At 43.0% G+C, this 12,104-nt stretch overlaps 1 long non-coding RNA gene across 1 annotated transcript; it reads right to left on the reverse strand.

Annotated features, from left to right (window-relative positions):
• Positions 1–1,074: 1,074 nt before the first annotated feature.
• Positions 1,075–11,816, reverse strand: LOC137224762 (uncharacterized). Its single transcript, XR_010943495.1, has 3 exons — positions 11,678–11,816; positions 9,689–11,424; positions 1,075–1,315 (listed from the first exon to the last, which is right to left on the reverse strand). It is a non-coding gene; the product is annotated as an uncharacterized lncRNA (long non-coding RNA).
• Positions 11,817–12,104: the final 288 nt, after the last annotated feature.

Here is a 12,104-nt window from a genome sequence, read left to right on the forward strand (position 1 = left end):
CCCTTTTGAGATCTTGATTTTATAAAAACGATATAGCTTAATTATTCCCCTTCTACCTCCATCACGGTGGTGTGTTCTTTTGCCATGTATGTGTCATTTAGAGTTATTTTGCTGGACCTGAACTTTGTAGCCTGTATGATCTTAAATAAATGAAAGACTGATACTAAAAAAACCGCTAATTTCCATAATCTTTTTCTTTTTCTGCACTGAGATGTTTTTCCTTGACACATAAGCAAATACTTTTGAGTGGTTAATCCCTCTCAACAGCAGGAAGTCTAGATATTTGTGAATTTATTTAGTGCACATTAGTTTCTGATTAGTTGACCTTTTCTAAATTAGTTGACCTTTCTGATTAGTTTCTGATTAGTTGACCTTTTCTAAATACCATACTGACCAGTTACAGTCAATTCTCTCACCTCCATGATTGGCTTGCATTTATCCATAAATAAAGTCCTTGATTGTTTTAATTTGCTTTGGAGAATTGGGCATAGACAGAACAAATGGCTATTACATTACAGAGTTTTGAATTTATCTTAAAATATGAGCAGTGCTGTTTATGCTTAAGTTCCAAAGAGCACTTTGTTGTTGTTGCTATTCTGGTTGTCTACTATTTATTTTATCTTTATAAATACATCCTTCAATTTGTAAAGTGATTTAATTTGTTTTATTGATTCTAAAATCAATAAAATGCAAGGTGTCAGTGACAGTGCAACTAATTAGCTTTGAAAACACAACTATGTTATCACCATATTATTTCTAAATAATAAATTAGCATTCTTTCCATTCATGGCAATCTCCAATCCTTTCCTTTTTCTCTCCTTCTCTCCTATCTTTCTCTCCTTCCTTCATCAAACATTTATTAAGTATCTGCCCATCTGGCACTATGCTAGATGTTGAGAATCAATGATGGATAAACTCTCAGTCCCCCATAAAGCTTACTCTGTTGATTTAAAATTTTTTCCTTCTTGTTTCTTCCAAAGGTCATTTGGACAAAACACACTAATGAAATGCATGCGAAAGAAAGCAAACATGGACAGCTTTCACTGAGCTGGAGGAAAAGTATGTCACCAACCTTTAGCTGTTGCAGAGAAATCTTTCTTCTTTGGGGGCTCAGGCTATATCAAGAATTCTTCTTTTCCCCAAGAACTGGCTCTGGGGTGGGCATGCTTCCTCCTCTAGCATAAATAACCTTGGCTGGGAATATTTGGATGGACACCAATTGGATGAGACCCAGAGCAGCAGGGGGACCCTCCTGGAAACCTTAGGTGTCCACACTCGTTTGGTGCGGCCACATGAGGCCTCTGGTACAGAGCTCCTGTAGAAAACCACAAATGCACAGGAAATTGGGGAAAATCAGATAAAGGCAAACCATTAAATGACACATGAACAGAAAGGAAACAGTTAAGAATTAACCCAAATTAATTTAAGGCTATAAGAGCGAGTGGTGCAACGGTTTAGTTAATAAGTAGCTGGTCTCCAAAGCTAGGGCATTTAAGCCAAATGACTAAGGGCTTTTAGAGTCATCAGGGGGCAGGTGGAAGGAGAAATGGACCCACCACAAAGAGAATCACAAATTGCTGTGGGAAGTAGGAGCAGGTACTGCATCTTAGACCCAGATAGATTCATACACACACTCATCTACCCATACATACATCTATTGATCCATTCAGCAAATACTTGTTGAGTACCACTGTTCTAGATGATGGTGCTGAGGATATAGCAGTGAGCACAAGCTTGAAATTCAGGAGCCTGCTGGAGGCACAATGAGCAACTGGCTGGAATTTGGGTAGGCATTATACAAAGAAAAAGGCAATGCTGAAACTTGAGAATGGGACCAAATATTTGCAAACGATGCGACCGACAAAGGCTTAATTTCCAAAATATAGAAACAGCTCATACAACTCGGCAACAAAAAAAACAAACAACCAATCAAATAATGGGCAGAAGACCTAAAAAGACATTTCTCCAAAGAAGACATACAGATGGCCAAGAGGCACGTGAAAAAATGCTCAACATCACTAATTATTAGAGAAATGCAAATCAAAACTACAGTGAGGTACCACTTCACAACAGTCAGAATGGCCATCATTAAAAAGTCTACAAATAACAAATGTTGGAGATGGTGTGGAAAAAAGGGAACCCTCCTACACTGTTGGTGGGAATGTAAGTTAGTGCAGCCACTGCGGAAAACAGTACGGAAGTTCCTCAGAAAACTAAAAATAGAATTACCATATGATCCAGCAATCCCACTCCTGGGCATATATCCAGATAAAAACATGGTTCGAAAGGATACATGCACCTCAGTGTTCATTGCAGCACTGTTTACAATAGCCGAGACATGGAAACAACCTAAATGTCCATCAACAGATGAATGGATAAAGAAGATGTGGTACATATATACAATGGAATATTACTCAGCCATAAAAAAGAACAAAATGATACCATTTGCAGCAAATGGATGCAACTAGAGATTATCATACTAAGTGAAGTAAGTCAGAAAGAAAAATACTATATGATATCACTTATATGTGGAATCTAAAATATGACACATGTGAACCTACCTATGAAACAGAAACAAAATCAGGAACATAGAGAATAGACTGGTGGTTGCCAAAGGGGAGGTGGGTGGGAGAGGGTAGCAGTGGGAGTTTGGGATTAGCAGATGCAAACTGGTATATATAGAATGGATAAGCAACAAGGTCCTACTGTGTGGCACAGGAAACTAGATTGAATATCCTGTGATAAACATAATGGAAAAGAATATGAAAAAGAATGTGTATATATGTATAACTGAGTCACTTTGCTGTACAGCAGTAATTAACACAACATTGTAATTCAACTTTACTTTAATAAAAAAGAAAAAAAACCCAAAAACCTTGAGTCTGCTGAGTTTGGCTAGTTTCTCTGGAATACCAGGGTTCAAAGAACCTTCTAGCAGAACAAGCTGTCACCTACTCCCTCATCCTTTCCCTAGTCTGAGGTTGTCTCCCCCTTTTGTCATTCTCTCAGCCTCGCAAGGCCATATCACTATCCACATCTTTAGGCTCAGGACCATCTATACTCAGGCCTCCAGATGGGTAGCTTCTTGCTGTGTCCTTTGCTCTGTGTGTGCACATCCCTGGTGTGTCTTTTGTGTGTCCAAATTCACTCTTCTTATATAATAAAACCAGTCAGATTGGATTAGGAACCACTCTAATGGGCTCATTTAACTTAATCACCTTTTTAAAGGCCCCATCTCCAAATATAGTCACATTATAAAGTAACAGGTGTTAGGGTTTTAACATATGAAATTTGGGAGGATATGATTCAGCCCATAACCCCACGCCTCCACCCCCTGAAGATTCTTGCTGTTTGGTTGCCCTGTGATTCACTGTGTGGAAAATAGCATGAACCACAGAGAAAGCCAGTGACCATAGGGCCCTCTGCTTGTTAAAAGGATGCATGACTCAAACCAAGAGAGAAGAGAAAGAGATCTGCACGTCCTTATGCATACCTACACTCAATTGCAGAGGGAGCCTTCATTCATGCCCTCCCAGGATCTAAAGCAACTTCCCAAGTTTTAAGAGTGACAGAGGAAGTTTCTGCAGCTGAAATGTCTATTTTGTACCTAGGATCACATGGGAAAGAGTCACACCTTTGACGGTCAGACAAAGGAGTCTTCAAAGATCTCAGCTGATTTAGAGGCAAACTACAATGTAATAACAGAGCCAAGACAAGAGGAAGTAAAAGAACTCTGCAAGGCACAGTTGGTAGAATTCTGAAAATTAGTGTTTCCTGTTTGCGTCAAACCTCCTTCTTCCACAGGAGCCTTGCTCAGTGTTAACAGGTCCTGTTTGCCAGTGGCTCTGGGTCAATTCACTGAAAGCCAGTTGCTTCCATTTTACCTTCCTAGTCCCTGCCAGTTTCAGCCGTTCCCCTGAAGAAACTAAAGTTTCTCCAGTTGTTTCTAATACTAATACAGTTGTTTCAGTCCTCCCACTGCCATTTGTTCTCACTTCCCCCAGTCCCTTCAAGCACCTTTTGGTTCCTCCAAACCCTCGACCTTTTCCCCCTCACCCATCAATCCCAGTCTGGCCAAATCACTCCCAGTCCCACAGATCCCTCCCCTTACACTCCAGTCCTTTAGCCCCTCCCACTATGTCATTCCTTAGCCTCACCCACTCTGTCCTAGCTCCCCCTACTACCTCAAAGGAAACACAAGTGTTTTAATGGTGATTTTTAAAATTTTTTTAAAAATTTTTATTTTATACTGGAGTATAGTTGATTAACAATGTTGTGTTAGTTTCAGGTGTACAGCAAAGTGATTCAGTTATACATATACACGTATCTATTCTTTTTCAAATTCTTTTCCCATTTAGGTTATTACAGAATATTGAGCAGAGCTCCCTGTGCTATACAGTTGGTCCCTGTTGGCTATCTATTTTAAACATAGCAGTGTGTACATGTCAGTGCCAAACTCCCTAACTATCCCTCTCCCCCATCCTTTCCCCTAGTAACCATAAGTTCGTTCTCTGAGTCTCTTTCTGTTTCATAAGTTCATTTGTATCATTTTCTTTTTTAGATTCCACATATAAGCGATATCATATGATATTTGTCTTTCTCTGTCTGACTTACTTCACTTAGTATGATAATCTCCAGGTCCATCCATGTTGCTGCAAATAGTATTATTTAACTCTTTTTAATGGCTGAGTAATATTCCATTGTGTATATGTACCACATCTTCTTTATCCATTCATCTGTCAATGGATATTTAGGTTGCTTCCATGTCTCTGCTATTGTAAACAGTGCTGCCACAAACACTGGGGTGCATGTATCCTTTTGAACCATGTTTTTCTCCAGATATATGCCCAGGAATGGGATTGTTGCATCATATGGTAGCTCTATTTTTAGTTTTTTAAGGAACCTCCATACTGTTCTCCACAGTGGTTGTACCAATTTACATTCCCACCAACAATGCAAGAGGGTTCCCTTTTCTCCACACCCTCTCCAGCCTTTATTGTTTATAGATTTTTTGATGATGTCCATTCTGACTGGTGTGAGGTGATATCCCACTGTAGTTTTGATTTGCATATCTCTAATGATTAGCAATATTGAGCATCTTTTCATGTGCCTCTTTGCCATCTGTATGTCTTCTTTGGAGAAATGTCTATTTAGGTCTTCTGCCCATTTTTTGATTGGGTTGTTTGTTTGTTTTTTTTGATATTGAGCCACATGAGCTGTTTGTAAATTTTGGAGACTAATCCCTTGTCGGTCGCATCATTTGAAAATATTTTCTCCCATTCTGTGGGTTGTCTTTTCATTTTGTTTATGGTTTCCTTTGCTGTGCAAAAGATTTTGAGTTTAATCAGGTCCCACTTGTTTATTTTTGTTTTTATTTCCATTACTCTAGGAGAGGGCTCAAAAAAGTTATTGCTACAATTTATATCAGAGTGTTCTGCCTATGTTTTCTCTAAGAGTTTTATAGTATCCAGTCTTACATTAGGGTCTTTAATCAATTTTGAGTTTGTGTATGGTGTTAAAGAATGTTCTAATTTCATCTTTTTTACATGCAGCTGTCCAGTTTTCCCAGCACCATTTATTGAAGAGATTGTCTTTCCTCCACTGTATAGTCTTGCCTCCTTTGATGTATATTAATTGACCATAGCTGCGTGAGTTTATTTCTGGGCTTTCAATCCTGTTCCATTGATCTATATTTCTGTTTTTGTGCCAGTACCATACTGTTTTGATTACAGCCAAATTGCCTACCAAAAATTCTGTACCAATTTTCACTCACATCAACATTGAACTCTATGAAAATTCTTGATGTCAGAAACACCTTCACCAACCCTATTACTCTTTTTAACTGATAATATGTTGTAAAATTAAGCATATTCCTGCTGTCATAGCTTGTATTTATCTTGTATTTTCTACTACTAATGTTGAAAACCTTGTCAAATGTATTTCAGTCAACTGTATTTCTGAATCTGTGAATTGCCTGTTTATATTCTTTGTCCATTTTTTAACTAGGTTGCCTTTTTCTAATTGATTTACATATGTGGGCTATGGCTTTTATCTTTTATATGTCTCATGAATATTTTCTCCTAGACATCTCTTCTCTTCTAACCGGGCTGTGACAGACTGAAGAGCCCTTAAAGTGCTGTTATGCAGATATAATGGAATACCGGCCTACTTAGATTTTGGCCAGTATTCCAAAACCTTAGAAATGTTCAAAGGTTGTTTTAAAAATTCCATCCAGGGCTTCCCTGGTGGCGCAGTGGCTGAGAGTCCGCCTGCCGATGCAGGGGACGCAGGTTCGTGCCCCGGTCCGGGAAGATCCCACATGCCGTGGAGCGGCTGGGCCCGTGAGCCATGGCCGCTGAGCCTGCGCGTCCAGAGCCTGTGCTCCACAACGGGAGAGGCCACAGCAGTGAGAGGCCCGCGTACCACACACACAAAAAAACAAACAAAAAAATTCCATCCAGTATGAATTGCTGTAAATTGTATAAACAGGCAAAAGCAGCAAGTAAATATGGTGCATTGATCAGTAAATTGGGTTTCAGCAAATGGGTCTGCTTCCTCTAAGCACATCTGTCTCAATACCTCAAAATGTGGCTGCATTTCTTTGTTTTATTTGTCTATTTCCCCTTCATATTCATTACCTTTATTCATTTTCTTTTTTAGTCACACAGCAATACACTTTATTGTAGAAAGATTTAAAATATACATATATATGTAGACAATTGTAGCAGACATGTTTTGTACCTGGCCAATAGGCATTCCCCTTCACCCATGATAGCCAAGCCCAGATTTCGTTCAGGTATCCACTCAAACCTAATTGGATTGTTTACTTCTCTAATTTACTACTTGATTCATGAATTTCTGAGAAAGTTACATTAAGAGGAGGGGTAGGAGAAACCCAGAAACCATGGTTTCATAGCTCTAGGTCCTTCAGTGTGACTGCGGGTTGCTGGAACCACATGGGTGACCACACTGGGAGAGGGTCCACTCACTCAACAACGGTGTAGTGAGCCTGCCTTTGTACCTGTTGTGGGTTCCATTTAGAAGGTGCTCATACAAATTCTAAAAGGGGTCTAAAGTGGATTCAGTGTGTGGTAGTTTGCAGAACTGGTGAGCTGACAAGCCCAGTTGATATCTACTCTTTTAAGGGCCTTAGGTGAGAGAACTTGGCAAAGATGTGATGCATGACAGACCTTGGTATCCTGCTTGACCTTAAGGGAGAAGAGACTAAACCAGAGCAGGGAAGGTCTTTTTATGAGGGACTTTGTACAACTTGAACTGACAGCCTTGTGAATGTGGTGAGATTGCGTATGTGGCGAGAGGTCTGGGGACTCTCAGGTTACAAGTCAAATATCACAAATATGTTGTTGATACAGGTTCAGAGAGCCATGAAACACACACAAAATTCTTCAGAGCCCAACAGTGCATACTGGGCCCAATATACCAGATGAATATGCTGCAAAACAGACACAATGCTTACACAGAGGAAGAGGAATCTTCTCTTACATGTGTTCTTTTAATTTTTTGGGTATAAAATATTTCACATACAAAATAATTTAATATGTAAGAGATAAAGAAGGTGAATAAATATCACATATCAATCATCTACCATAAGAAACAGAATATTACCAATCCCTTTGAAGACCCTATGTATGTTTCCATTTAATACCCTGAACTGAAAACTGAACACAATGCCTACACCTCACTTCATGTGTCATCGGCCAGAACTGCACCGCATGCCCATACTTAAACATGTCATTTCAAGGGTGACCAGGACCACTGTGATTGCTTAGACAGTCGTTTTCAAACTTTTTGGTCTCAGAGCCCCTTTACACTCTAAAAATTATTGAGGATGCCAAAAGGCTTTGGTTTATAAGGATTTTTTTAAAAGATTTTTTTGATGTGGACCATTTTTAAAGTCTTTATTGAATTTGTTACAATACTGCTTCTGTTTTATGTTTTGTTTTTTGGCTGCAAGGCATGTGGTATCTTAGCTCCCTGACCAGGGATCAAACCCGCACCCTCTGCATTGGAAGGCAAGTCTTAACCACTGGACCACCAGGGAAGTCCCCTGTTTATATGGATTACATCTATCAGTAATGACCGTATTAGAAATTGAAACTGAGAAGATTTTAAAATATTTAGGTCATTTAAAAATTACAATAATAAATCCAGTACTTGTTAATGCAAACACACACACACACTCACTTTTTAAGAAAAAAACAAAAATTAATTACTGAGAAGGCCTGCACTGTTTTACATTTTTGCAAATCTGTCTGGCCTAATAGAAGACAGCTGGATTCTCATACTTGCTTCTGCATTCCAGTCTGTTCTAATATTGTTTTGGGTGAAGTATATGAAGAAAATTTGGCCTCACAGAGATAAGTAGTTGGAAATGAAGGTAGTATTTTAATAACCTTTTCAGATAATTTTGAATATTCTTATTTGATACTATACCAAAACTCAACAAATGATAGCTTCTTAAAGCTTAGTAGCTACATCAATGAACTTTTCATACTCTGTTACATTAAAAACCAGCTGGGCTATCTTGCAATTGAAATAGATTTTTTTTACCTATGCATCATGGTTTTGTAACATCATGCATTGGACATTTGGAAAATATTGGTTCACTAAATGTGGTGCTATTAAAATACGTCCACGTATTCTTTGGTCCTCCTCCCTTTAGGAGGTGGAGATTAATTTCCCTCTTCTTGAGTATGGGCTCTACACATGACTCACTCCTAATGAACAGAATGTGGTAGAAATTACAGAGTGTGACTTACAAGGGTAGATCATAAAAGACATCAATGCGTCTGTCTTGCTTCCTCTCTCTTGGATCACTTGCTCTGGGGGAAGCTAGCTGCCATGTTGCGAGGATACTCAAAGCCCTATGGAAAGGTCCACATGGTGACAAACTGAGTCTCCTGCCAACAGCCATGTGACTGTGCCACCCTGGCAGCAGACAGTCTAGCTCCAGTCACACTTTCGAAAATGCGAAAAGGTGAAATCGGCAGTGGGGCCCAGACAGGCGTTGCTGGGGTCTGAGGGATGAGGCTGGGACTGGAGGGTCTGAAGAAGGAGGCTGACTTTCTCCAGAATCCAAGCAATTAAGGACATGTGCTGGACGGACCCTATATAGCCATAAGGCTGGGGCCACAGGAAAGTTATCCTCTTGGGAACCGGGACAGCAGGTCAGGAACCACAAATTTCCACCCCCCCCCACCCCCGCTACTGTCCACACCTGTCCCCACTGCCCACAGCTTCGACTCCTGCAGCTACTGCTGGAGGAAGCAAAAGAGCTGTGGGACCCACAGGGGGAGCCCTGTGGGTTATGCCCTTACGGCCGAGGTCTTCACTTCTTCCCAGTGGAAGACAGGCAATGCAGGATTGGGAATAAGGGGTACCTGAGACCATCTAGCCTTCGGCCTCTAACCCCAGAGACGTCCAGAGGTGGGAAGAGAGCACGCAGCGGCGGGAGGGCGACAAAGCCGCAGCGGGCAGAGCGCAAAGCTGCAGCGGGCCTGACCATGCGCGCCAGAGGGAACGAAACAATGCACTGAGGGATCTCGCCAGGTCCTTTCCTTCTGAAGTCCCGGTTTCTCTGACTCACGAACGACCCCTGGAGGTAGACAATACTCAAAATCTCGCACCGTTCTACTCCCGCCGAAACCCACTCCACTGCCGGACTCACCCTAACTTCCGCTTTCAGGAAAAGAGCGCAGTTCCGGGGTGGGCCCCGCGAGGCTTTGTGGGAAATGGAGTGTTGGTCAGGAGGATTCTGGGGGTCGTAGTTCCTGTTGGTGCTTATGCGCACGCGCATTTCCGTCTGCACGTCCCAGCTTCCAATGCTTCGCGGCGCGGGAGAGAGACGTGTGCACTTGTGCGTAGTGGGCTTCTGACCTACGGCGGCTTAGGCTTTGTCCTGTGGGTAGGGGTCCCGAGGTGGGACGTGACAGACAGACTTCGGTTCTCTGTCAATTACAGTTGCCAATTGTAACTGGGCAGTTGCAGCAGCAAGTGATAATCTCCGTGATGTGAGGGTTAGGAGCAGGGCCTAAGGGCCAAAGCTCGGGGTGTGCCATAGGACCAGGCCCAGGGGCGACGCATCTAAAGCCCGGGGCCTGAGAGCGCAGAGTTCCCAGTGAGCAGGGCTACGGCCATGCAGGGACCCTCGAGTCACACGGAGGAGATGAGCGTTATCCCCCGACAGTGTAAATCTGTTGTCGGTTTCGGGTGGGGCGCACTGCCATCCTAACTTCATTTTTTAAGGTCACTGTGGCTGCGGTTCGAAGGAGTGGCGAGGGGAGGGCATTGAAGACCGAATAGTAGTCCAGGGAGAGGTGATGGGAGCCAATGGTGACAGTGGACTGAGGGGATGACGGGGGTTCAAGGATGGGGAGGAGTAGAGGATTCCCAGATTTCTGGTGTGGGCTGCTGGCATGTCTGTAGATATTCTCACTTAGTGAAATTCTTACCAGAATGTTTCAACCTCCCTTAAAGACTTGAGGGGGTCCACAAGTGAGCACACATGTGTAGATAGTCACAAAACTATTCAGATGTACACTGACCCAAAGGATATTCACGCACATAGCAACACGGCTCTGTTAGGCCCACCCTTGTGAGCACACTGGTGTGTAAATACACACAGCCACATAGCTCGTAATCACACAGTCCCACATACTCCCTACCCCAGACAAAGGCCCTAGTAAATGTATCCTTTGTCTCAGCTCAGAGAGTCTCTGCCCAGAGCGAAGGGTGCCCAGCATCACAGCTCAGCCTTTATTCTTCCACCCTACTACATCCATGTCCACTATGACTCTCCCAGTCTTCCTAGTTACCTTCTTGCCACCCTGACCCGATGTGAGAGAGAAATGGGGCTTTAATTTAGGTAAGGGCTTTGCCTATCTGAATGTGTTTGCTGAGGACCTTCCCCGAGCAGTAGTTCTGAAGATATCTGTGTATGCTGGATTCTTTAGAGAATCCTGTGAAAGCTGTGAACCCTCTTCCAAGATAGCACACATCTTTATAGCCATGCTATTTGGAAAACAGAATTGAAACCCATCTGTGGAGCCCTGGTTAAGAACCTCACTAGAGGTAGATCAGAAGGTCAGTTTCCTGGTTGCCCCCTCTGCAGTCTTCAGGTGGCTCTGGAAGGGAGAAGAGTAGGCCCCCAAGCCCAAAGAGGAATCAAGGTATGAGGAAGGGGCAGCCTCTCCTCCCAACCAAGTGTTAGCCCTAGTTAGAGCCAGGCTGTCAGTCTTGCCAGTCCTCTGCTGGTTAGTGGGTGAGTCATCCAGGCAGGCAGTTCAAGCTGATCAGGTGTAGGGAATTCTCTGGTGGTCCAGTGGTTAGGACTCTGTGCTTCCACTGCAGGGGGCCCGGGTTTGCTCCCTGGTCCGGGAACTAAGATCCCACAAGCTGTGTGACCTAAAAAAAAAAAAAAAAAAAAAAGCTTATCAGGTGGTGTTATTTAGGCTTAGTAGGTCAGTTAGACTGTAGGTCAATCAAATGATTTGTGATTTAGAAACTTAATCAGCCAACCAGCCAGTCAGGATTAATTTTTCAGATGGACAGTTGTCCATCAGGGAGCCAGTTATGAGACTGCTAAACAGCTGGTTCATCAGTTAGACAAAAGGGCAGTTGGGGTGAGACCATATGGAGACAGTGTGTCTCTACTTACATCTTGAAGACTGTGGACACAGGTGGAGAGAAGAGTTGACTCCTAGGCCACCAGAGGGAGCTTCAGTTTGCTGGGAAAGAGGGAAAACTGCAGAACAGGGCCAGAAGGAGTTGCCACTAGAGGGCGTTGTGGTGCCCCTGACCATTTGTGGAAGCCCCCGTCTCTGGCCAGCTTCTGAAGAAAGGCTCCTGAATATGTGGGGAGTGCCTAGCCAAGACACACTTGGCTCTATGCTGGGAGGAAACAGCCAGCTGCCCACCAGGAAAAGGAGGACTTGCCGTTCCTGAGCACTGGGGAGGAGGGAGGATGGAGAAGGAGTGCCTCACTGGTGGGCCCCAGGAGCAGGGACGGGTGCAGCTTCCTACGGCGGAGCCACCCAGGGCAGGATCTGTCTTCTGTCGAGGTGCACGTCACTTCCCGGGCTGCT

The sequence above is a fragment of the Pseudorca crassidens genome, chromosome 5 (assembly GCF_039906515.1).
Source record: "Pseudorca crassidens isolate mPseCra1 chromosome 5, mPseCra1.hap1, whole genome shotgun sequence".
Taxonomy (NCBI): domain Eukaryota; kingdom Metazoa; phylum Chordata; class Mammalia; order Artiodactyla; family Delphinidae; genus Pseudorca; species Pseudorca crassidens.